This window comes from Balaenoptera borealis (assembly GCF_965194805.1).
Source record: "Balaenoptera borealis genome assembly, chromosome: 3".
In the NCBI taxonomy this organism is placed as follows: Eukaryota; Metazoa; Chordata; class Mammalia; order Artiodactyla; family Balaenopteridae; genus Balaenoptera; species Balaenoptera borealis.
Window position 1 is genome coordinate 79,328,579 of NC_138866.1, and position 27,234 is coordinate 79,355,812.

General features: G+C 36.6%; 1 long non-coding RNA gene across 1 annotated transcript in view; it reads left to right on the top strand.

Moving 5' to 3' along the window:
- Nucleotides 1–27,234, top strand: part of LOC309625515 — a 153,562-nt gene continuing 126,328 nt past the window's right edge. The window contains exon 1 of the long non-coding RNA XR_014242554.1: nt 1–27,130. This is a non-coding gene — a long non-coding RNA (uncharacterized lncRNA). The remainder of the gene's footprint in view (nt 27,131–27,234) is intronic.

A 27,234-nucleotide genomic window follows, 5' to 3' on the forward strand; every position in this document is an offset into this window, starting at 1 on the left:
CAGACTCCCTCCAGGTTAGCTGTGCTGCACTAACCCCTTCAGGCTGTGTTCACGCAGCCAACCCCAGTCCTCTCCCTGGGATCTGACCTCTAAAGCCGGAGCCTCAGCTCTCAGCCCCCACCCACCCCAGCTGGTGAGCAGACAAGCCTCTCAGGCTGGTGAGTGCTGGCCGGCACCAATCCTCTGTGTAGGAATCTCTCCACTTTGCCCTCTGCACCCCTGTGGCTGCACCTTCCTTCGTGGCTCCGAAGCTTCCCCCCCAACCCACCCCCCATCTCCGCCAGTGAAGGGGCTTCCTAGTGTGTGGAAACCTTTCCTCCTTCACAGCTCCCTCCCAGAGGTGTAGGTCCTGTCCCTATTCTTTTGTCTCTGTTTTTTCTTTTTTCTTTTGCCCTCTCCAGGTACGTGGGGAGTTTCTTGCCTTTTGGGAAGTCTGAGGTCTTCTTCCAGCGTTCAGTAGGTGTTCTGTAGGAGCTGTTCCACATGTAGATGTATTTTTGATGTACTGTGGGGAGGAAGGTGATCTCCACGTCTTACTCCTCCACCATCTTGAAGGTCTCTGACAGCCTGTATTAATAGCTACCCATGGAGTGTGCCATTTTCAACGCCCAGCCCAGCTGAGTTTCAGATGACCCCCAGACCAATCTGACAGCTGCCTGTAAGTGCATGAGAGACCCCAAGTGAAAACTGACCAGATGAGACCTGTTAATTCACAGACCTTAAGATACACTAATTTTTATTTTAATTCTACTGAGCTTTAAAGTGATTTGTTACAGAGCAAAAGCAACTGGAATAGTTGGCACAGAAGTCAGCAGTCCTGGCTGCCCACAGATTCATAACATCAAACCTCAGATGCACTCTCACCTCTGCCAGGCAAGCCCCTTGTCAAGCCTCACCGACTCCCGCGAGTACCACTCACCTTGACAGATCCAGCTCTCCCACTCTTCCTGTTAGTGAAATCTGTCAGGTTTGAAGCTGATGGCTGGGTATGTGGATTTTCAATAGAAATTCTAGGAACTTCGAAGTTTCTTAACATAGAAAAAGAATACTCTACTTCACCATATGGGTATCTCCCTTAGGTAACAAGGGACAACAGAGGTCATAGAGCCCATGAGCAAGTTGGATATAGTGTTGACCTTTCCAGAAGCCACAGAACTAAGTTTAATACTCAACAAAGTAACTATTTTAACCTGGAGGAGCAGTATATTGGCTTTCTTTTTCTGCAAGTTTCTGATATTTACATTTTTTACCTTAACATTCTTTTTGCATACATGTCTTAAGTTGCCTTTAAATCCTTCTGATGCAGGATCTAAATTGCAAACAAATAATATTAAGTCCCTTCCCCTGGTCCCTGCTGGTCAGGTCCTCCTCCAAAATCTGTGACAGATGTTTCACTCTTCATATTTAGAATAGAGTTTCCAAAGCACAGGACTTGTACCAAAGGCAAAACATGAGAAATTTTAAGGTAGACCAGAGATTCCTAAATTTTTAATTTTAACAGTTATGTATTTATTTTTAATATATATTAGAAAAGATAAAAGATATACTACATATATTATCACACAGAACAAGGCTAGGTAAAAAAGTAACTAGGTTGATTTAAGTAAAAATATTAATTTAAAAATACTTGTGGATATGCCTAAACCATGAAGGTGGTAAATAGATCATTGGGAAACACTGATTCGGAATATCTGAAAAACTGTCATGTTCTAGGTTTCCCTGGTCTTACCAATGGTTTGTTGCTGGATAGTTACACCTTTCTGACTTACTGATTTCCTGCCTTCTTTCTGATTCAGCAAACTATTACCTGCCACAGTTGGAACTCACACAACCAACGTTTTCCCTATATCTCATTCCAGCAGCAAGCCTAATTCACAATTTTTTCCATTTAATAGGAGCTTACCAAGGCCAGCTCAGCAACAACTTCATGGACTAAAGGCCTATTTTCTAGAGATACTCTTGCTTTTCAGAAGCTTCCCAGAGCTAAGTAGCATAGGGTTGGATCTCCAGACCATGCTCAGCCCAAGAGAGCCCTATACCTGAGACAGAGGCATGACTCTCTCTCCCGTCCCCTTGCCTCCTCTGCCACAGCCTCACCCTCAGATTCTTAAGATGACTGAGTGAGCATATGCACTCACCTCCTGCCTCTATCTCCACCTTTAGTAACCACCACCATTTTCTTTATCTCTGCATCTTCATCTACCCCCTGCCACCTTCACCTTACACATTTTGTGTTAGAGTTGGAAATAGTGTATTAACGCTTTCTGCAAAGTTACAATTCATGTGACTGATTTAAATAAATTACCATTGAAAATGATTCTGGAGACATCTTTAAAAGGATAGCTTATTATGTTCTTTTATCAATGGGAAAAGGAACTATTTCCATTTTGGGACTTCAAGCACCGCTTAGGAACGTGTGCCTCTTCAATCTTAACATCAAATCAACTATCCCCTGTAAGCCAGATCAAGATCCACGGGCACATGCCCTGGTCTTAGATGCCTCACAGACATCCTCATTTAGGACCTTTGAATTTACCGCCTGCTCTGGAGATACAGTTCTCATCAATTCCCATTTATTAGTAGGTGCTTAAAAAGAGGCACTTTCTGACATGCAATAAAAAGCAAACCTAATGAGCAAATGGCAGTGAACTTGAGGGGCACTTTAGGAGAAGGTCTATCAGTATTCATAGCTCTGACACACTATAAAAGACATTTCAGTGCAACGAAAATGTGTCAGAAAAGATATTGAGTTAACCAAAGGGAGAATTTTCTGGTAAAACACATAAGAGCACCCATTTCAAGTGATCTGCAGTATTAATATATTTTCACCATTACTGACAACTCATTTACCAAGTGTCAGATGAATGGTACTGGAGACAGCCCTGATATTAACTCCCAAATGAGGTTCTATAACAATGAAAGGTGCATCAGTATTCCTCCCTAGCATCTTCTCTATAATTAATACCCTTGGCCTTGTTTAGGCAGCTGATGCCACTCAAAAATTAGAAAAATTCTTTGAGAATAATTCTCATCATGCTATAAATGGCACATTATAGTTTATTTTTCACACAACTCATCTTTCACATGATACAGACAAAAGTTAGGATGTCTTCAGATTCTTAAGGCAACTTAATATTTCAAAGCACCATAGATAATGTCACATTAAGATTTTTTAGTCAATATTGTTTTCCTCAAAACAGTTTTTTAAAGCTAACTCAGCAGAAACAAAGCCCCAAACCTAAATAACAAAGTCAAGGCACAAACTATGCATCTCACATCATGGAGGAAAAAATGTATGATCACATTTGCACTTAATTAATATAATGGTAAGCATGGTCAATAAATGTAACCATTCCCTAAATCATACTGGTATGCTATTTATATAAAATAATGGGAAATTTTTTTCTTTTTTATCCTCTTTTTTAATAATGAAATTCCAAATAGCTTTCTGTTTAACCCTTGATTTATAGCATCTATATTTTTATATTTTCTTTAAAGCATGCATATATGAATGTTGCACATTATGAAAGTTAATAATAATATTCACAGAAAACGGAAGACAGTACTTGGAAGCAACATGAATAACGAACCTAATAAGAGCATACTGTGCGTTTTACTGCCCACGTCAGACTCAATTATTCATACTTTTCTGTATGATTTCCACAGGTGTTAATGTGGATTATGGAAGGGCAGCATATTTCCAGAACTATTACCTCTTTTGATCTCTGTGTCATTTAAATGAAAATACAGTTCATAAAGGTAATCTGATTAAATACTGGACTTTCTCATGTGAAATCTAGAGAAAAAAAGGCAAAGGGGAAGAAAGCAAATAATTCTATGGCACTGGCCAGAATTCAAGACCATCTTAAACTCCATTTAATGGTGAAACACAAAAGACTCCAAGTTGGCCTGCATTACATTTCTACATTCATTATAAATTTGCTATGAAAGCCGTGAGGCCACTTTATGCAGAAAATTGCAAAAATAGACATAAGAATTTCACTGGATAATTTCAGGTCAAACTATGTTAGTTTATTTGTTTTCTAGCTAGTGTAGGTAGTAAAGACATATTTTATGTTATCATGAATCTTTTACTTTCATCTGTAAGCTGTATTGCTAAATGCTCCAATAAAAACATGCAAAGCTCTCAGGGTATACAGGAAAATACTAATCCATTGTTGCTAATATTCTTTGTGATCTTACTGCATTCATTTATTCCTTCATCTATTTGCTCACTTATTTGTCATTCTACCATAATTTATTGAGCACGTAACATGGGCCTGGTTCTCTGCTAAGGCTTGGGTGATTCAGATGTGGTTATTGCACAGTTTGTAGTCTACGGGGAGGCTGAGTGGTGAGAAGATACCCTTGATACAATGTGGTAAATATCATGTTAGTGCTTACCCAGGGTGCTCAGTCATTGTGTGTACAGAGATGTGAGAGTGAGGTGATAGGGTGAGAGAGGAGTTAGCAAGGAAAGATTTCCTGAGGAGAACTCTGGACAGAATTTTCAAGGATGAGCAGGAAATACCATCATTTAATGGACATTCAGAAGACAAGTACCATCCAGCAGAAGGAGACTATGAACAGATATTTAGGGTGGTAGGATGAAAAGCAGAGTAGAGATTGAAGGCAAGGAAAGAACAAATATTGAGTGTATTTTGATCTCTACAGGAAAAAATATTGAAGATTCAATGAACTCTTTTAACTGGAAGTGGTAGAACTGAGGCTTCAGCGCATGGGTGAAGTGGTGAGCTTAGTTGTGGATTTATGTTTGAGGCAGCAGTGAGCCATATATTGGGATGCCAAATATCTAGTTGAAATTATATGTCTGGGAAACAAGAGATTTCATTCCTATATTTGTTTATTCATTTATATGTCAGGCAAATGAATTATTCTACAGGTTGCAGCTGTAGACATAGGACACAGCTCAAAATTCCTACCCTCTTGGAGTTTATATTCTAGTGGGAATAGGGTGAGGTAGGGGGAGAGATAACAAGTGAAAATATTAAAATATATAGAATGTGAGTAATATTCAGTGTTAATGAGAAAATAAAGAAGGTAACAGGGATGGTGGCATTACAGTTTTGAGTAGGTGTCCAGTAAAGACCTCAATGAGATGACATTTATAAAGGAGTCAGGGGAGTGAGTTATGTGGATATCAAGGGAAGAAGGAACAGCAAATGCAAAGGCCCCAAGCATGGAACACGCCTGGCAAGTTTGAGAGAAAAGAAGATGAGCAGTGAGGCTAGAGCAGAGTGAGGGAGAGATTAGCAAGAGGAAGCAAAGAGCAAGCCAGATTATATAGGATCTTGTAGGACATTGTAAATGCTCTGGCTTTTACGCTGACTGAGAAACCATTATAGAGTTTTGAGCAGCAGCATGATGTGATCCGACTCACATTTTAACAGGATTACTTTGGCTGTTGTGTTGAGAACAGACTAAATGGGACAAGGGCTGGAAGCAGAAAAATCAGTTGGAAGGCCATTGTGATAATCCTGGAGAGAGATGATGGTGGTTAGACAGGGTGGTAGAGGTGGAAAAGGAAAGAAGTCGTGAGCTTCTGGATTTATTCTGAGGAAGAACCAACAGTATTTGCTTATGGATTAGATATGGAGTGTGAGGGCAATAGAAGATGTAACGATGACTCCAAGGTTTTGGCATGAGCAAATGGAAAGATAGAGTTGCCATTAACTGAGATGGTGCAGGGAGTGAAAAAGATAGAAAACTTGGTTTTGAAAATGTCAAATTGAAACGAGTATCAGATACCCAAATGGAGATGTTTAATAGTTGGTATATGAGTCTGGCATTCAGATAAGAGATCCAAACTAGAAATATAAATTGATAGTCACCCATGATATTTATGATGATATTTAAAGCCTTGTTATAGGATGAGATCACCAAGGCTAGTGTAGATGTAAAAGAGACAAAGTCCAGTGTGAGCCCTGGGACACTTGACAGTTGAGACACCTGGGAGGTGAGAAGTAACCTGTGAAGAAGAATGGGAAGAAACAACTAAAGAGGCAGGAGGAAACCCAGGGGAGTATAACATTCCAAAAGCAAAGTGAAGAAAGTATTCCAAGAGAGAGGAAGTGATACCTTTGTCAAATGCTGCTGATAGGTCAAGTTGGATGAGGAATGATCATTGACCTGTGAGTTTACCGATATGAAATCCTTTGGGACTCATTAATATATATACATGATACTAGAAACCAGTTTGAAAATTAACTAGTTTCAAAGATTGATGCGGTCAGAAATCAGATTACAGAGTTAAGGGTGGAAAGGAGGTGAGAAATTAGAGACAGCAAATGATGACTATTCTTTCCAGAAGCTTGATTATAAGAAAAGAAATAGGCAGAAATCCTTGCAATTAGTAGGATACCAATGTGGCAAGGAGAAAATATATTTTTTTGTAAAGACAGGTAGGCCAGAATTTATTCCTCTGGGCTAACAAGAGGAAGGAGCTAAGGAACAAGGAAAAGTTGAAGATTTAGAGGAGAACGAGTGTGACAGACAAAGGCTCCTGTGTGATTTCAGAGCTCCTTCAGCTCCTAGCCCCTACATTCATATTTGCCAGTGAATTGTCACCTAAGCAAATTCTTCAGTAGTCTGATGACGGCAGCCAATTGTCAGGGTACCACAATCCATGTGATCATCAATAAATGTGATAAAAGGATATATGTAATAGGTATATACACATATGGATAAGTAAGTATGCCAACTGGTGTGTATGTGTGTGTATATGTATATATGAGTATATATATAAATGAGTATATATTATAAACAGTATATGTTCATATATGAAATATAAAAATATATTTCCTCCCTTCCTTCCTTCCTTCCTTCTTTCCTTCCTTCCTTCCTTCCTTCTTTTTTTACCAGTATTACTCTTGAAGAAAGAGTATAAGAAATTTCACATTAATTGCTTTCACTAAGAAAGGAATCTGCTAAACATATCCATAAAAGAATATTTGGCTGAGCCTGGGACCCAGTAAAATTCTATGGTTCTCTAATGAAAGCTAAACTGAATTGTTTATAATCCAGTTTATATATCTAGTAAAGTAAAATACCAACAAGGATAACACAAACACTTCCAAGACAGATGTCTTCAGAGACAGCGAACATATCTCTGATAATATTGCAGTAAACTCAGAGTTTTATGATAAGAAATAGATTACATTTCCTTTATCATATAGAATAAACAATAGCATAAGCTGGATTTTCTTTTTTCAGTGAAAATAATTGAAATATAGAATGCAGTGTGTTTCATCTTTTCCCACATGCAAAGAAAGCCAATCACAAGGGGCTGGTGTGGGTATAATGGAGGTAATTTGAGTTTGGTTTCTGGATATTTTATCTCTTTCAAACACAATTTGTTTACCAAACCTAAAAAGAATAACAGCATAAAAACAGAAAAACCCTTTCACAATCTTAGATGAAAGCTTATCTTTCTTTGGACCATACTTTCCAATGCCCCAAAGTGCTAGCATAAATTGAAAATTAAACAAACTGCAGCGTTGTCAGAAATAATCACACACCAGGCCAGCCCTCCCACTTCTGTTCCTCTCCTACACAAAGCAGCTACAGTGCTGCACGGAGCAGCCCCTTAAATCTTTATTGTATTTTGCCTCTGGGGTTTGCTCATCACTGCAGGTCTAAAAGTATCTGTTACGGTCAGAAATAACTTAAAAAAAATATTGCACCACTGAGCCCACGAGGAGTTCAAATGACTTCAAAACTGTAAACTTGTAAAATGTAAGGTAGAGTAAGCACTTCAGCATTTGGAATAAACTAACTACTTCACTATGTCATCCTCGGTGCTCCTGTTTTATGAAGGCTAGAAATACTAAGTTGAAGCAAGAGAACCTATAAAGCCCCTGGAGGTACTTGAGAGTGGTCTTTCCTTCCTTGCCACGAAGATGAATAGCAAAGTCTGGATTCTGCAGCTGAAAGCTGTTCTTGAAACCTGCTGCACACTTCACGGAATGCTTTCCACATGCCTGGGTGGAGAATGGCTGGGTGAAAAACATTCTGAACTGAGAATTAGAAACCTGTGTTTCTTAGAAACCTATATTTTTAGACGTAACCACATGCAAGGGGCTTTCTGATATCAGTTAAGACAGTTCACGAGTACCGCTTCTCAGTTACTTCTTGGCAACTATGAGAAGAGTTTTCATGATCTTATGTTTTCATATTACTGATGTTGTTGGGCCATTTGCTTGTTGTTCTGTTTTTAGGCTGATAGCTAAAAGATGTAAAGTTTGCTTTAAGAATGAGGTTACAGAGAGTGGGAGTAGACGGTTTTTTCTACAGGTGAAATTTTTATTAAAATAATTTATACACGTTTCAAAAGCAATACATGACTTCATGTTGGTTAGTCAATCTATTTGGAAGTTGTGATCAATCCAAATAAATAAAAATGAATATGATATTGAGAACTTAGCATAATAAAACAAAGGCCACCTTTCTTACTTTCTTAAAATTAATTTTTTATTAATTACAACAGAAGTTTTAACATATGCTTTGATGATGTCATCCCCTAAATTTGGCTTTGGCTTAGCTGTCACAAATGGGGCTTCTATTTGGATAAGACTGAGAAGTATATGTGTATATGTGTGTGTGTATAAATATATATATATACAGATTTTTAATGTATATACATACACACATATGTAGATATAACTGTATATAGTATATATATATACATACGCATATAAACATTTTATATATATGTATGTGTATATTTATGTATATATGTGTGTATAAATACATTCATGCAGAGAAAGCAATAGTGAGCATGGGTCTTGGGCAGCATTTCTTGGAACATTTGGCCTTTAGCCCACAAGGCTAAAACTTATTAGAAAGTATAAATTATTTGTCACCAGGGGAAATCTCTGGTAAACCTAGAAGCACATCTCACTTCCAGATTTACATGATTAAAATTAAGCTGCCATATAGTTGGCATTTGTGCAGGAAGATATGATTGCACAACATTGGAGATTGCATACAGGAGTTGGCAGGCAACTGTGTTATTATCCAATTCAGAAACTATGAGATCTGTGTCTTCAGAGTTTAATGACAAGGCCATGACACTCTGTTTACATTACCAGATCTCAAAGTATAGCTCATACTACCTTAGGCCAGTTCAATCTAGCACTAGGACTCCGCACGCTCTTTTCCTTCTTTTAGGCCCAAGGCTATGGCACTTATGCAACAGAAGTTCTACGGAAGTTTTTTTTTTTTTTTTTTTTTTACTTTATTTATTTACTTATTTATTTTTGGCTGTGTTGGGTCTTCCTTTCTGTGCGAGGGCTTTCTCTAGTTGCGGCAAGCGGGGGCCACTCTTCATCGCGGTGAGCGCCTCTCACTATCGCGGCCTCCCTTGTTGCGCAGCACAGGCTCCGGACACGCAGGCTCAGTAATTGTGGCTCACGGGCCCAGTTGCTCCGCGGCATGTGGGATCTTCCCAGACCAGGGCTCGAACCCGTGTCCCCCGCACTGGCAGGCGGACTCCCAACCACTGCACCACCAGGGAAGCCCTCTATGGAAGTTTTAATGCCATCTTTTGGAAACACATACCTTTTTTTAAATTTAATTTTTACTTTATATTGGAGTATGGTTGATTTACAATATTGTGTTAGTTTCAGGTGTACAGATAAGTGATTCAGTTTACATATACATATATCCATTCATCTTCAGAGTCTTTTCCCCTATAGATTATTATCGAATATTGAGCAGAGCTCCCTATGCTGTATAGTAGGTCCTAGTTGATTATCTATTTTATCAACATATACAGTAGTGTGTGTATGTTAATCCCAAGCTCCTAATTTATCTCTCCCCCACCTTTCCCCTTTGGTAACCATAAGTTTGTCTTCTAAGTCTGTGAGTCTGTTTCTGTTTTGTAAATAAGCTCATTTGTATCTTTTTTTTTTTTTTAGATTCCACATATAAGTGATATCATATGATATTTGTCTTTCTCTGTCTGACTTACTTCACTTAGTATGATAATCTCTAGGTCCATGTTTGTTGCTGCAAATGGCATTATTTCATTCTTTTTTAAGGCTGAGTAATACTCCATTATATATATATCTGTACCACATCTTCTTTATCCATTCTTCTGTCGATGGGCATTTAGGTTGCTTCCATGTCTTGGCTATTGTAAGTAGTGCTGCAGTGAACATTGGGGTGCATGTATCTTTTCAAATTATGGTTTTCTCTGGATATGTGTCCAGGAGTAGGATTGCTGTATCATATGGTAGTTCTATTTTTAGTTTTTTAAGGAACATTCATACTGTTCTCCATAGTGGCTGTACCAGTCTATATTCCCACCAACAGTATAGGAGGGTTCCCTTTTCTCCACATACTCTCTAGCATTTGTTGTTTGTAGACGTTTTGATGATGGCAATTCTGACCAGTGTGAAGTGATACCTCATTACAGTTTTGATTTGTATTTCTCTAAAAATTAGTTATGTTGAGCATCTATCTTTTCATGTGCTTTTTGGCCATCTGTATGTCTTCTTTGAAGAAATGTCTGTTTAGGTCTTCTGCTCATTTTTTGATTGTGTTGTTTGTATATATATATATATATATATATATATATTATATATATATATATAAAAAATATATATAGCTGCATGAGCTGGAAACACAAACTTTTGATTTTTTGCAATCATGTATATATCCAAGGACTTAGAAGAGCCATGTAAGGACATTCAGAAACTTAAAATTGTCAAAAAAAAATAGTAACAGTTTTCTTACATTTTCTTCAACATCAATAAAACTTCATTAAATATTGTTTATTCAATGCATACTGTGTTTCAGGCACTGTTAGAAAGTTTAGGAAGCATTATCTCATTAAAAAGTACTTTAAATACTCTGTCCAAAGTCACACAGTAAATCTTTGTAAAACCAAGATTCAAATCCACATTTGCCTACTTCCAAAGCACATGTTCTTTTAAAGAAACATTTTTTAACTTTGTATTTTGATATAAGCTTAGACTTAAAAGTTGCAAAAGAATATAAAATGTTTTGTATATCCTTTCACCAGCTTCCTCAGAAGTTATTATCTCACATAAACGTAGATTAACTACTGCAGACAGAAAATTAACGTTCACACAATATTATTTATTAATCTATAGACTTCATTCAGATTTTGCCCATTTTCCCACTAATTTCCTTTTTCTTGTTCACAATCTAATACAGAATCCTACCTTGCATTTGGTGTCACGTCTCCTTAATCTCCTCTAGTACGCAACAATTCCTCTGTTCTTCTTTGTCTTTTCATACCTTGACACTTAAAGAGTATTGATCATTTTTGGGGTAAAATGTTCTACAATTGGGTTTGTCTGATGTTTTCTCATAGTTAAGGTTATGCATTTTTGACAAGAACACACCAGAAGTGGTGTGTTCTCAGTGCATTATATTAGGGGGTACTTGAAATCAATATTATGTATTAGAAAGTAGAAATTTACTTTCCTACATTATCTTTGCCTTTTAATTGTGTGACAGTATTAATGAACTATAATCCAGCATCACAGATCTCACAAGTGAGAAAGTTTAAACAGTTCAAAACATGCCATGTTACATCACTTAATAGAAATCACATTAGCTTCCAAGTCGTCATGATTAATTCGAAGGTTCTTTAAATTCTTAACCCAATTAGCACTGATTCTGTGTGCAGAGAAATGCTAGTAAATGTTTAATAATCAGCTTTCTGGGAGAGAAAACGCTCTTATTTGTAGCATTTGCTGATTCTGTGGTGTAAATACTCCCACCATGGCCCATTTCAAGCTACTAATATTATGTCAGTGAACTCAGAGCTGGGAGGAGATACACACAAAAGCAATTCTCAGGATCTGGTACAAGCAGGCTCCAACACATCACTGGAATAATATATATTTATAGATGGCATTTTCTTGATTCTAGGCTGCAGTTAGTAGAACAGGGGACAAATACATAAAGACAAGACAAAATTTAAAATATTCAAAGAATAGAATTACCATAAAAGACAAATCTAGTAATTCCTAGAGAGTCATATTTAAGAATTAGGATGAAATAATAATAATAATAACCTGTTGTCTTTTTCTCACATCTTTAAATAGTAAAGTTATTTGATTCAAAGTATTAAAGGATGTCATTTTAATTTGCCCAATTTCTAGGTGTTATTAAAAGTAACTTCAAAAACATAGGATGAGATAGTGCTTGCACAAGAGTCACAAAAACTACCCTCTGCCTTTACCTCAATTAATTTTGGTGGCACAAAATTTCCTTAACTCCTCATTCACTAGGACACCATTAGATTGGAAATCAGTTTAATAATACACTCTGGCCTTCCTTACTGCTTATTTTACTAATAATGTCACAGCTAATCTTATAGAGGCTATTGGCAAGAGACTCATGAATGCCAATTTTAAATGAAAACTATTTTTTAAACATATTCCACAGTACAAGTTTGGCTTAAAACACTTTTTCAAAATTTAAATTTTTGCATGCTAGTCTAAAAGAAGAAACACACACTCACACATTGGAAGACTGCTTTCAGGTATTGGATTTACTAATCAAATAGTAAGTGTATTTCAAAACAACTGACAGGTAACATTAACATCCCATGCTTTTTCTACACAGATCCCAATATCCATTTAAAGGAATCAATTCCACATAAGAGTATTTTTTTTCAAATATGTCATTATCTCTATGTTGATTTAAAAGTTATAATATTTTATGCACATTGTGAAGGGCAGAATGGCCTCCCAAAGATGTCCACATCCTAATCTCCAAAACCTACATGGAAAAAAGGACTTTGTGAATGTAATTAAGTTAAGGACCTTGAGATGGGGAGCTTATCCTGGATTATCTGCATGGGCACATTATAATCACAAGGGTCCTTATAAATGGGAGGCAGGAGGGTTAGAGTCAGAGAAGGAGATGTAACAATGGAAGCAGAGGTCAGAGTAATGTGGCCACAAACCAAGGAATGCAGGCAGTCTCGAGAAGCTAGACAAAGCAAGGAATGAATTCTCTGATAGAACCTCCAGAGGAACTCAGCTCTTTTGACACCTTGATTTTTAGCCCCATAAGACCCATTTTAGACTTTTGACATCCTGCATTGTAGGATAATAAATTTATGCTACTTTAAGTCACTACATCGCTGGTAGTTTAATAAGTATCAGTAGGGAACTAACACACACATAAAACACACTTTTATTGAGATTAGCTTCATTCCTCTATTTTATGATTCATTTTAGCCTCTATCTTCTTCATCTTTCTTACCTTCCTCACTCAATATGTATGACATTCAGGGAAAAAAATGTATATTACATTTATAGGCCTGGTTTTCAAGTGAAACTGATGATTACTGCATATATCTAAAATAAATATTCCATCTGAAAGCATAGTAAAGTGTATTTTCAAAATATTTGCAACCATCATTTTAATGAGAAAGAAGCCCTTACTTAGAAATAGTACACTCACATAATTAAAAGCCTTTTTTGTGTGTCAAAATGTGCAAGCACTTAAAATGTTTCTGCTCTGAAAAACAACAACAGCAACAACTTATTACTTTGTGGTTTATTTGTATTGACACAAATGCCAGATAGGAAAAAAAAAAAATGCTTTGGTGTTGGAAATCTCTTAGCTGACATTATCTCTATGAAACAATAGAAATTAATGGAAGAAATTAAAACCCTAAAGTCCTACAAGACTTTGAAGTGTTCTTTGAATTAATGTTAGTTTAAATTCTCTCATGATATTAAATGTATTTTTTCCAGGTTTGAATTCTTGGAAATAGAAACCAGAAAACAAAATTAATCAGATTGCTCCTTTCCTTCATCACAAATAGAGTATGATGGAGTAAGTTTTTATAACCTTATTCTGTTTAAAGAATTAAAGCTTAATTTTCGCTTTAGGTAGTACATATCTGATCTAATATTTAAGTAACTATGTAAAATAGAAAGAACCATGAGCTAGGAATCAGAAGACCAGGTTCAAGTCCCAGATTAGTACCTGACCTTGGAAAACCATTTAATTGTCCCCAATACCATTCCATTTCTAGTATTATTTGCCCTAGCTACCTTGCAGGAAGTAAGTGAGATACAATGTAGACTGTAAATTACTATTCAGAAGAAATTTATAACTCAAAAAGAATTCTGAAATATCCCATAGAATTGTAATACCTGGAAGTAAAATGTCCCTAAAAGGGATGCTTTCATTTTCTCATTTGGAATCATATAAGTATGTCTGTGTGTGTGTGTGTGTCCCAGGCTGCTCATCACTGGCTAACAAATTTTAGAAGAACACAGATTTTCACAATAACTATAGATATTAAATTTTACATAATTAATTTAAGCCTATTTTTCAAAATTAAAAAGTAATAGAGATTTACTTATTTGATTATTTGATTGTAGATATCTAGAAATAAAAAATAAACAAAACTGTTGTAAGCCTCTAAAGATGTTGTTATGCTTAGAGTTAAGGCTCAGGTTGATCTTTTTAATATTGCAACAAGCTCACACATCATTAATCACTTAGAAGTGGCCCCAGGTCACGGTAAATTGATGGCCTAATAATCAGACGAGATGTTTGCTATTTCCAAATTATTGTCAGTGACTAGAATGAGGAGGTGACAATTCAATAACTAATGCTTATTAACTGGACTTTTTATTTTTCTAATGCTAATCAAGAACATAAGAAGTAGGAACGTAAACTGGAAGCATAAAACATACAATTACAGACACATGCACAAAGACAGGAACAATCATGGTAAAAGATGTGTTTATTAAAAACAACTCACAACTATCATTATGTATGAGTTGTTCTGTAGTTGGATATATTGTTTCTGCTTGTCTCAACGGTGTGTATGCAACCCCAAAATGGACTCAAAATCTTTTTTATTCTGATGTGGGCAAGAAAATAGCAGTGATGGGAGTGTATAGAAAGCATGAAGAGGATGCGTGGGAATTGAGCAAAATGGAATGCTAGAGGGGCATGCACATGTGGAAATAGAAAGGAAAATAAAATAGTAAAAAAATGAACGGAAAATGGGAGGAAAAAGGCAAGAGTTTGAGAGGAAACACGATGGGAATATAGTCAATGCAAACAATTTTGGTAATAAAGGAGGGTTTGAAGCCAAGGACATAATCAGATATAGAGCGTATCTGGTAGTGCTGTGCTTTGTCTCCAACCAACAAACCACGATATAGAATGAATTGGAGAAAATTACAGGGTGGTATTCAGCATGAAGAATGGTCTGCATTCTTAGGAGCCTGGTCTCTTGATATTAGAGTGCTATAGGAAAAGCTGGGAAAATATTGGAAAACACAATAAAATGAAAAACAAACATTAGCATTGGCCCAGAAACCATGTGATAAACAAAATTAAAGGGAGAGTTCTCATTAGAGAGTCCAAGGGTCCTGGATAGGCCTGGATAAGCATGGGATAAGGAAGAGGGAGGCAAAAGGAAATTGCAAGACAGAGAAATAGAGACAATCAGCTACATTTTGATGTTCTTAACTTCTATTAGGATAGTGAGGTAAAATGGAACTTGTGCACTTACAAAAAACAAATGATATAGATTCAAATTCCAATTTTGGTTTTGGAGAGATGGGCATGGCTAGTTGAGAAAAGCACTGACTCTGGAGTAAAACTACCTATGTTCACATCTCAGCCCAATCATGAACTAGCAAAGTAAGATCTTTTATAACATGAGTTGTTATAAGTCTAAGATTTAATTGGTTTCTTGGTCTTTAAAATGAGGATATTAACAGTCCCAACCTCTAAATTCTGTGAGAATTAGAAGAGAAAGCCCATGAAAAAGTCATAGTATTTATGCTGATGGTAATGTTAGCTAAACCACTATTAATATTAACTATAGAACCTCAAGAAAAGCCCTGAAACTCTGTCCATCTTGGATGCCTAATACGTAAAATGAAAGTGATGATAACACATCCATGTTCTGGAGGGAAGCCTAAATGAGCTCATTTATGCAAAGTGTCTGACGTACTGTAGGCTCAAAGTAAGAAGTAGCTATTATTATTTTCAAATGCACTGGTCCCAAAATAACCCATTCCAGTTTGTTCAGATAACAAAAATATATTTAGAATGCCTGATTTATTTTTTAAGTTATATGCTTGATGCATTTTATATCAAGAAGAAGGGATCCCACACAGATTGATAGTGATATTTATACTTTTCTTAGGAAAAGCTCTGAAAATAAATAGCTTCTGAAAGTCATTAGACCACCAAAATTCTGTTTGTCTGTCAAATTAGCTTTAATTCTGCTTTCAATTTTCAAAATTCCATCCACCTCTTTTTACCATTATCATGTCCTCTGCTGGTGAAAAGACATAAGTAGTTGCCTCTGGGAAATAGTTCTGGATATACCAAGAGTTTTAAGATTTGTTTTCTGAAAGAGTAGATGGAAAAGACAAATCAAATTTATTTTAAAAACACAGCCTGATTTCCATTTACCCTTGTTTCCTTCATATTGCCATCATTTTTTCATATGCTATACAGCTAGCACCATGCTAAGTGCATAGAAGCCATGAAATAAGTAGTTGTTCATTCGGGTGTTTAGAAACATAAGATTGAGTTTTCCTCACAACATTTTCTATTTAATTGTATTCAAACACCCACATCAGCCATGTTTTGCAAAGAGATTTAGAGTAGGTGCTTAACTAGAAGCTACATTATTATAATTGATTTCCAAATTTTAAAAAATGCACACACAAATTTAAATGGTTATAATTAGAACAAAATACAACCCAGTCTTCTTTATTGGGGATCCATATTGCTGTCATTATAAATGTCACTTTTCAGCACCATGTCTCTTACCAAACAGAACTCAATTTGAAGTGCCAGTTTTTGTGAAAAACTTTATCCATTTGTCCAAATGGTATTTGGGCAAGAGAAGAAGTTTTTCTCTTTGGGTTCATTTTCAGGTTGTTAGCCTAACCTAAAATAGAGCTTCTTTAAAAGTCTGCCCAAATGTTTACTTAAAACAGAGAAGGGACAGCTGAGTGTTGAGTGGTAGTGTTACATTGAGTGAAGACACGACTGTAAATAACTCCGCAGTTTGGAAATGAATGATGCTTTTGACAGAGACGATTATGTCGTATTGACAACATTGATGTCAAACGTGGAGTGAAAATACGAGATTGACTATCAGCAGTTTCCACCAGTGATCACTTGAAATAGCTTCTCTGAGATAAAGGAACAGTAACAAATGCATTCCTTTTTACTTACACCCTTTTCCTTCCCTCAGAGCTAGCTTAGTCCGGTTCCATTTTGGAGGAAAAGGATCTAGTGTTCACACTTCATCAAAGGAGGATCAAATACTCTTAGCTGTTTCTTTTTAAGTTAATCATTTCCAGGGCATCATTAGTCACTTTCCCCCCTAAACAAGGGAAGCCAAAATACCCAAGAAAAGAAGTCAAGCCCTGAACTTCTATAGAAATAATTACAATTTCCAAGTTAGACCTGACATATCTGAAATAAGGTCTTTGTAATGAAAACCTCACATGGGGCTCTTAGCAGCCTTCAAAGTCATTGTTCACATAACTGCTAAATACTGGCTTACATTTCTGGGGTGGAGAATATTCTGTGTGGTAAGTTTTCCAGCTTGAAAAATGTCACATATTGGAGAGTCTTGATGAGGAAATAATTTCTTCCATATCTATCTCTCCCTTCCATTCATTTGTTGTATTATTGAGGCTCTTTGACAGGTATTTTTATTGAATGGAAATTTACTCTTTTTAATATGCACTAAAAGTTCTTGCATTCTTTAACATTCATATTTAAGCATGTAACATCATTTTAATATTTATTAAATTTAGGATACAGCATAAGAGTTGGCTGACCATATGTACATTCTGGAGTTAAAGTACTGTGCATAAGATCTGTGAGTCACTAAATCTGGATTTGGTCAGAAGAATTTGGAGAAGAATTTGTTAGGGCATAGAATGTCTGTATGAAAAATGTTTGGCCTCTCAGAACACTCTCAGAAGTTACAATGGGATATTTATATTGGCATAGAGCAGTGTTTCTTATGCCCTTGAGTTAATCCTGCCATTGTAGCCTTTCACGTTGCCATACGGCAGTGATGCTGGTCGTCTATAGAAATCACATTTCTTACAATATGACCTTTCTATTTGGGGTGGGGAGATAGATTGGTGACTCTTTTGTTTTGGAAAGACAAATGGGGTGAGCTTTCTGTAAAGGATATGTGATTTTTCACATGGCAAAGAAAGTATCCGGTATATGATGCTAGAGCCAAACTGTTTAAAGCAAGTACCCCTCTGTGAAATATGTGTCAGTTTTTGAAGGCTCAAAACTTAGTGAGAGATTTATGAATTCATTGTCAGAATCACTTACATAGAGATATTTTCTTCATAAAGTGAAAAATAAAAGCCATCAAAGGAGAGAAAACTAACCAAGAACACATTTTAATTAAAGAAAATAAAGTAATTCATTAACTATACGACAATAGTTGATACCTTATTTCACTGAAAACATGCTTTGAAATGTAATTTAATAATTCACCTTTCAGCTGGGTTCTACAAATCTGAATGTGTATTTTTTCACCACCACATCTTAATTTCTCCCTCATATTAGACCGATGGGTAGAAGATAGTTCTTAGTATAAAAGATTACCTAAAGGTCATCTTCTTATAGGCCTAGTATATTTATTTTCATTTCTAAAGAAGTACATATTATGTATTATTAAGATTTTGTATCAGTCACTATAAAATAAATATTTTTGTAATAGGTCTGTCTCATTATGCAGAAATTTGGGAGACAATTCATTACGGTGGACTTTCTAACTTTATCTCCAGTCCCTGTGTCTCAGCTCCTTTCCTGCAAGATGATAGAACTGAACTAGCTCATGTCCAGGGACTTCTGGCTCTAAGACTTCATCAATCTATGATCCTTAATCAGAGAACTAATTTGGTATGTGTTCTCATATGAATGCTTTTTTGTTTTAATCTGAATTTTTCATTAAGTACGTTATTTTCTTTTAATTTATTGTTTTGAGAGAGCTAATAAGATAATAAAGCTCCCCTATTGATCAAGGCATTTTAAACTATTGCCTGTGTGAAACTTGTCTCCATTGTGCTTAAATGATTTTGTTCATTTTCACAAAGTACTAGAAAATTTTATGTGCACCTCGTATGTTGGTGTTTTCTTTCAACATCTTCTTTGCACTCTAGTAGGTCGGAGTAGGAAGAGGTTTTGTATTTATTCAGATTTAGAAAATGGGTGTATTAAAAGGCCTCGATTGGTATTTCTCTCTCCTCTGTTCTCCATTCTTTTAACAATGTTAGAGAACACCCACAGTGGGGTCCAGGGCTGTGCTGGAATATACATTACTAAGTGGAGGATGTGTTTTCTTGCCTTCATGCTCACTATATAATGGGGAAGGTATGTACTAACAAATGAATGTACAAATAAATTTATAATTACATTAAAAATGAAAGTGAGAGGATAAAAAAAAGGAAACATCCTAGTGGAAATATTTATATGACAAAATTGAAAAAAGGCTGTTTTAGAAGGTGGCCTTAAATGGATTCTTGATGAAAGAGTAGGAGTTGCCCAGGTGGAGGCTCCAAGAGAGTATACTGTACACAGAGGGAACAGCATGTGCGAGGAACCTGAAGCAGAAAATAGTTGGTGCTTGCAAGTTGGCTAGTGTGTAATAACATGAGATGAGTTTGGAGTAAGTCTAATTACAGGAATTTGTATTTAAGAGTAGGGTGATCATATGATTTATTGTCCAAAATGGGGCCCTTTGGATAATGAAAGTGAACACTGCTAATAGTTAAGCTGGCACAAACCAGGACTTGTCCCAAGAAAACTCATACAACTTGTTATCTACTTAAAGATAATATGAAGACAAATCCTTTAGGCAGTGGAATAATAAAATTTGATTTATGCCTTTGAAAGATCATTCTGTCTACTCTGTGCAGAGTTGATTGGTGGAAAGCAAAAATGGAAGCAGACTCTTACAGTAGTCTAGATGAGGAATGAGACAATAAAAATTGGACAAATTTGAGACATAATTTGGCAGCAGGATTAACAGAACTTGGTAATGGGTTGGATGCAGGTAGGGAGAAGAAGGGGGTTGTCAAATGACTTCCAGGTTTGCATTTGTATAACTGAGCAAATGGAAGTGCCACTTATTAAGATGTGGAAAATTAAAGAAGAGGCAGGTTTGGGCCAGAAGTGGGGAAAGATCAAGAGAATTCTAAATATGAGATGCCTGGTGAACCTCCAAATGGAGATATCATGTAGAAAGCTGTACTTGGAATAGCAATCTACATTGTAGATAAAAATCTAGGGATTATAAACATTTTTATGCTCTAGATAGCATAAGAATGTCTGAGATTACTGGGAAGGGATATTGAAGAGAAGATGGCCCAGGACTGAGTTCTGAGGAACACAAAAATTAAATGATAGGTAAAGAAGAAAGAAACAGCAAAGTCTTTTAGACAATTAAGGGGAAGCATTCTATATACTTCTCAGGAGGCCTGAGAGGAATTAATCTCTTTGCCCCTCTTTCCTACCATGTTACCCTTGATAACACATTTCTATTGTTTTAGCCTCTTTGCCTATCTTACTCTACAAAGTCTAGGAACACCTGTGCCCTTGGATCACCTCTCAAATCAACTGCTTGCACACAAATCCTCATCTCAGGCTCTGCTTTGGATCCACGAAGGAAGGACCAAAGGAACAGAAACATGACCAGGAGCATGTGCTATTGCAGAAGCAAAGAGGTTTCTTCAGGAAGGGAAGAGTGGGAAAGGATTTTGAATGTAACTAAGACGCTGAGTAATACAAGAACTGGTTTGATGATATAAATCATTGGTGATCCAAGAAAGAGCTGGAATGGTGGGAATATAAGCAAGATTGACTTGGGAAGTAATAGCGTTGAGCTGGGGTTAAATTTTTTAAAATGTTACATGAAACACTGAAAAAGAATTTTGAAAGAAGTGTTACTTCCTTCTGTATAATAACAGGGAAGAAGGAGAGGACTAGATGACTGCAGATGCAGATTTAGTCATGAGAAGATTATGTAGTATTTATTATGTCGTTTCTATATTCTCAGTGACCCATAAGGTTGGGTTATCTGCTGCGAACAAAAGGCAGTGGGACAATTGACGGGGCATGGAGAAGGTGTTGAATAGTCACTGTGGTGATGAGTGCACGATCACTTTAGTCTCTGTTGAATGACCATTTGAGGCTGGGGACCATGAATGAACCATGATCCCAGTCTTCTCTATTGTAAGATTTTTGTCCAGCAGTGCTTAGTTCTGTGGTTGCTACTCAGAGAAAATGCATTGTTGGATTCATCACTGGGATTTGCAAAGTGGATGTGATGGAAGGAGAAAGCTCAGAGAATTGAGGACATTTGCAAAAGAGTCATTATAAAGAAGGGCTCTGGAACAAGAGCAATTGAAGGAAGGAAGTGAATTCCTGAGGGGGTTGGTAGATAGAAATGAAGCAGTAAGGATAAAGTACTGGAGTTCTCTGTGAGGTCAGTGTCACAGTGGGAATGCTCCAGAAGAATACGAGGTATGATAAGAGAAGAGGATCTTTAAAAGAATGATTTTGCTTTTGGTATAGTTGTTGATGATGAACTTTGTTAGGTATTACATTTCTCTAAACTCCTACAAATTCTGTTCTATGCTCTGATAGGGCTATGCAAGGATAATATACATTTTATTTTGTCTTAGAAAAAATTGCCTTTACTTTTTCCTTACTTGTGAAAGGCACTCCTTTGAACTGGGCTTGAATGATCACATTACCTATTTCTGGAAAGCGTCATGAATCTGATGGTTTTTTCTAAGATTCTAGGAGCCATACCTGTCTCCTTTTGCATTACCCTGGGACTTCAGGGACAAGCCAAGTTGAGGAGATTCTGATACTGAAAACAAATCACATTACTTCCTCCCAGGAATTTATAATGTCCAAATTCAGCAATATGCCAACTGTCACCTTATATTCTTTATATGCCAAACTACTGACAGCTATGTAACACTGTCATGTTGTTGTTGTTTTCTTCTGGGCCTTTGTATATGCCTTTGCCTGAAATGGCTTCCTTCTATTATCTCATATTCTTCCTTCAAAAACTGTTCAAACATTAACTTCTGTGTGATATCCAACTTGACCATTCCTGACCTTCCACTTAGTCAGTTAGTTCATCCATTCTCTGTGCCCAAATGTAATTTTATACATTAATTATTTTTTGTCATACGCTGTTATAATAATTTATTTACATGACTGTCTCTTGACTTGACTGTGAGTTTTTGAAGGCAGAGAACATGTTTCTTCATCTTTGTATTCTTAATGCCTAGCCCAATTCCTGGCATATTTTAGGTGTTAAGCAAATATTTGTTTTAAAAAAATTAAGAAATGAACTGATGAATTCCATTTACCTTTTTATAAAGCATGCAGCCGTCACTAGCAACCATCACAATATTAAATGGCATACACAATTATAAGTTGTTTACTGAATCTTACATTGTTGACTGTCAGAAGAAAAGTGTCACGAAACATTTTCATAATGGAGCAGATCTATAATCTGGCATTTTATAATTCCTGTGCTGTTGTGGACTGAGTGTGGTTTTAGGAGGTGGGGAGAAAGGGGAGATGCTGTAGTACTTCCCTATTTATGAGAGGACTGAGGAGCAGAGATTAAAATGCAGAATGGCAGTCAGATTAAAAGGGCTGATGAGATCCTAAATACAACCCTCAAGCCACAGGAGAGCCCAGGGGCAGCAATCTTGGGAGGACTACAGGCCACTGAGGGGAAGAAAAAAACTAACCTTCCCACCACTAAAATAACAAGAGATAAAATGAAACCTACTTATCAGATTTTAGAATTTTATCTGGACATAGAAAACCTTCAAATTATTTATTTATACATAGTGATATCAAGCTCTATCTACTTCCACTCCAAAGGGAACTCTTAAATAATCAAATAAAATGTTGAGTTTTCCTGCTGGAGTTATTCAAAGATGAAGAAGAAGAAGAAAAAAAAAGATACGCAGGGTTTTGAGATGCTCTTTTTCTAATAACATGTTTAAATGAAATATCAAGAGTTATTAGTTGTTTTATTTTAATAGAGAAAATGTTCACTTTTTACTAAGTGCATTTCTATGTATCAAATCTACATATTTTTAGTTTTACATAAGCGTAAGTACAAATACTTCCTTTTATCTTTATGTTACAGAAAAGTAGACATTTGCTAGAGAAAACCCTTCAAATAGGTCAATTTTTACTCGAAGTTAGGGTTTAAATGTTTCTATATTCTAATTTACAATAAAAACTCATTTTAAATTATTTTAACCACTTATGTTAGCATACATTATTAAAAGCATTTTGAATAACATGCTTTTAATAATGCCAATTTTACAGACACACCAGCTTTATTTTGGCTTTAAAAATATAGTACCTTTTTAACATAGTAGCTTAAATTATTAAATCTGTTAACAGTTTCAGGAGAATGATGGGGTAAATGATGGATATTTTTCCACATAGGGGAAACTGAGGGAGAGAACTTATCAGAGACCATTGCCAAAACTTGTAAGTAAATAACTAGTTTGGGTTTACAAAACACAAAGGCAAACTAATGACACAAATAGATTTGGATGCCCCGGTGCCCAAACAGATAGATTTTTATTTACATGTCTGTCTTTGTTTCTCCAGCTTTAAAAGATTCTAGGTTTGCAGGTGACGGAGAGGGACCAGCTGGGTAGCTTCAGAATATCTGAGAATAACTTTAGATTTAAACAAGAAGCTGGGAGGAAATAATAAAAAATAAAGACAAAAGGAAGTAGGAAGTTAGGATGATAGGAAGGAAGAAAAAAAAGAAGGAAGAATGCAATGGAAAGCGCTATACATGGTTGGCATTCTAGGGTTCCAATGATCACCTCCAAACCCCAGCAAGCCTCTGCTTAAATGGCCCCATTTTAGACAAAAGGCAAATACAAAGTCTCCTGATGACAATTAAATAAACAGGTTCATAATCTGCTTTATCTGGAGTGTCAAAGAATAATGAAAATAATGACAATGTCTACCTGACAGAGGCCAGGAGTTAAAAGTCATGTGATATGGGAGTTGACATGAACAATAGCCAGATATTCTAGGCTGAGAAGCAGAAAGTAAATCTCAGATTTGGGCCCTTGCATTTGGAAGAGAAGGAAAAGTAAAAACAAAACCAAGTGCCTTGAATTGTTTCTTCCGATTCCCATATTTCTAAGCAGAATAGAAGTCAACTTCCTAAATTTCAAGTTGTTGCTTACAGATCATTGATTTCCTGCATTTATTGGGAAATTGCTGTCTTTTTTTGATTGCCATGCATTAGATCATACTGTTTTCATCTTTCTTCATGGATATTTTCTACCAATCACCAGGGCACTTGCCTGTATTCATTGAATAATTGAGCCCTCCCCTAGATATTTTCTCATATCGATTATATTCATCATCTTGGAAGATTTCCACATTCATGTGGATGACACATTCAGCACCCTTCCTTAACTTCTTCTACTGCAATGATCTTGATCTTTCCTCCCCTTCAGTCACCCAGTTCATGGCTAGAACTGGTATTCAAACAGTATACCCTGGCTGTTGAAACAGTAAAATACGTGTGTACTGGATGTTAAACACTGTCTGCCCAGATGCTCCCTCCCCACTCTGCCATGTCCCTCCACTCCTATGGGACCTGTCCAGAATTCTCCACAGTCCAGCAACTAAAGGGAAGATCCCTGATTCTGAGGAACAGCAAGATGCTGCACCAGCTTCAGGGGCAGCCTGACCTGTCATGAAATGGTTTGAATGTCAGCCCTGTCCATGGCCATACACACAATTTTATCAGTATCTGAGACTATTTCACCTCTGAAATGATATGCCCCTAAATTTATACTCTAACCCCTCAATTTTGTCTTTCCATTTTTCTTATTCGCTTGCTCTTCTTGGCCTGTTCTTCCACCTCACTGAGCCCCCCACTACTCTGAGCGCTCCTTTTGCTCTCAGACTAACAGCTTTTCTCCACCTTCACTTGCTTCTCTATTAAACTTGGTCTGGTACTTTAACTCCATTCTCTCCAACACCCTCTTTTTATTGCCTTGTCCTTCTACCACATCTGCTCTGTAAGATGTAAATTAAATTAAGCCCACAATCCATCTACTTTGATCTTAAACCACCCACGCTTTGAAGAGAGCTAGAGAAAACCAAATAAGCTCACAGACCATTATGTGCCTCTGTGCTGCCTGGTGGCTTTTACAGTCCTTGGTCAGCTTCCTTGTCCCTTGTTATTTATTCCAAATTCTTAGCTCTCTCCTCTAGTTCCTAGTCTGCTTCTCAGGAAAGCCCCTTCACTTTCACCAGAGACTTCCCTCCAATTTTAGAGAGAAATTTGATATTCTCCGGCAGTACACTCATCTTTACATACTGCTACCTCAGCTTCTAGAATGTTGACCATTCATTTAGGTCCTTCGTTTCAGAGCCAAGGGAAGATGTTTCCCTTTATTGTCCAAGGCTAGGACCCCCTTTTTTTTTCCTTCTTCTTTTTTTTTTTTTTTTTTTCTACTTCATCCTTTTCCATCACCTCTTAGACTCTCCTCCATCAATGATTCTTTCTTCCTCTGCACTGGGTCACATCTCTAAGCTTGAAAATGTGCTCATGTCCCTTCCATATTAAAAAAGAAAACCCAATCCTTTTCTACCTGATGACTCTCCTTGCTATCACATTGTTTCTCCCTCTACACAATCAATTTATTTATTCCCTCAGCTCCCATTCACTCTTCCGCCTCCTAAAAAGAGACTTTTGCCCAAGTCATTGAAACCATTGTAGTTAAGGTCACCAACGTCTTCCCATTTGTAAAATACAATGGACATTTTTTGACTTTTATTTTACCCAACCTTTCTGAATCATGTGATACTGTTGACAGCTTTCTCTATCTTAAGCTGCTGTACACCCTTGACCTGTATATCTTCTGCTTTTCTTTCTGTATGACTAGTCCTCAGCTTTATCGAGTTCATCTATCAACTAAAGTATTTGTATTCTCCTGGATTCTATTAGTCCTTATTTCTTCAAGTGTTTCTCTCTCTCTGGATGGTCTTATCTGTAATAAAGTTTTAACAACCATCTGTATGATATTTTCATCTCTCTATGGAATATCTCCAGCTAGCTAATGATGATGACATTAAAATTAATAATAATTATTAGTATTATTAACATTTATTAATCACTTTCAGGCGCTCTGCTAAGGTCTTTTCTTATATTAACTGATTAACTTAAAAGTCTGAGTTTTTTTCCCTACTCTTACATCAGAACGGTAAAGCAACTTGTCCATGTCACATAGAAATTAAGTGGCAAAATTAGGCTCCAAACCCAGCTTATTGGGCCCCAAAGCCCACACTTCTAACCACTTTACTAAACATGATATATCCAAAATTTAATGCATATTCCCTAAATTACTCATCTCCCTATATAATCCATTTCAGCTAACATAGTCACCTAGAGCAGAACACAAAACAGGAAATTGGAAGTCATGCTAGATTCCTCCCTTCTCCAAGCAGTAAGCCACCAGATCCTGCTAAATTTTTGTACCTCTTTCCTACATTCTTATCTAATGGTACTTAGTTCAGTGGGCTCATTATTTCCCTGATGCTCCATTGAAAAAGCTTCCTGATTGGATTATGCACATCCTTTTAGTCTTGGTGTCCTGCAATTTATCCTCTTCTGGGAACTATTTATCTTCTTATCCCATATATCTGATTATATCACTCCCCTGATAAAATGACTTTTAGTACATACACTGCAGCAGTTTCTCAGAGTGAGTTTTGTGCATCACCTCACCTTCCATCAGAATCACCTGGAGAGCTTGTTAGAAAGCAGAGTCTCAGGAATCACCGCAGGATTTCTGAATTAGAATTGATGGTGGTAGGACCTAGACTCAGTATTTTTAACAAGCTCCTTACCCGTGATTCTTTTTCACCCTAGAATTTGAGCCTGTCTAGCCTCCATATCAGGTGCAAACACTTCAGAATTGCTGATAAGTACCATCTGACTGTGGCTTTTCCCCCTTGTTTCCCTCAGTTCTTTCCACTCCTCCACCTACTCTCTGCACTCCAGGTAAGCCAAACATTTTGCAGGCCCCCCCTAACATGAAGCTTGCTTAAATATTGGTGACTTCATATGTGCTGTGTCTTCTACCTAAAGTCCCTTTTCCCTGTATG